Source organism: Alligator sinensis, unplaced genomic scaffold (genome assembly GCF_000455745.1).
Source record: "Alligator sinensis unplaced genomic scaffold, ASM45574v1 scaffold2341_1, whole genome shotgun sequence".
NCBI lineage: Eukaryota > Metazoa > Chordata > Crocodylia > Alligatoridae > Alligator > Alligator sinensis.
The window spans coordinates 83,476-84,102 of NW_005843534.1; the positions used below are offsets into that span (position 1 = coordinate 83,476).

Below are 627 nucleotides of genomic sequence, written 5' to 3' on the forward strand. Positions count from 1 at the left end.
TGCCAGCTCCACCCAAAATTTAAAACCAACTGCAGAGCTGCAGCAGTGGCATTTCTATCAAGGCAGTTCTGAGAGTGTCAGTTGACTTCAGGGCTCATTGTAATCTGCCTGATTCCTGCTAGTCACTCTTCACACTATAGGTGTGAATGATCTCTCCTTTTAATGATCTTGATGTTTCACTAATCAAGCTACCCCCCTTTTTTTTTTAGCAAAATTGCTGTCTGTTAGCTACTCCTGGTCACTTTTCTTTCACAGTCCTTCAGACTGTTTTATGTCTTTTCAAAATCCAAGATTTAGGGGTTTATGAAAGTCAGCTCCAGTGGTGCAATGGGTTAGCATGTGGTACTTATAAGGCAGTACTAGGGAAGCAATGCCAAGGTTGTGAGTTCAAGCCTCACCTGGAGCATTTTGGACAAGCACCTAGTTGGGGTCATCTGACCCCAGTGCTCTTTCCTGCCCAGGGCAGGTGGTCAGACTTGATGACCTACTGAGGTCCTGTCCAACCTTAACATCTATGAATCCAACCATAGAGTCTAGTTTTCAGTAGCAGCTACAATTTAAACTTTTTGCTGAATATCCAAGAGCTGCTGGCAATTTAGCTGTGAAAGGGTTAAAACTGGAACTTTC

General features: G+C 43.5%; 1 non-coding gene across 1 annotated transcript; it reads left to right on the top strand.

Annotated features, from left to right (window-relative positions):
- Window positions 1-313: 313 nt before the first annotated feature.
- Window positions 314-406, top strand: TRNAI-UAU. The gene is given in 2 exon segments: window positions 314-351; window positions 371-406. It is a non-coding gene; the product is annotated as a tRNA-Ile (tRNA).
- The last annotated feature ends 221 nt before the right edge of the window (window positions 407-627 follow it).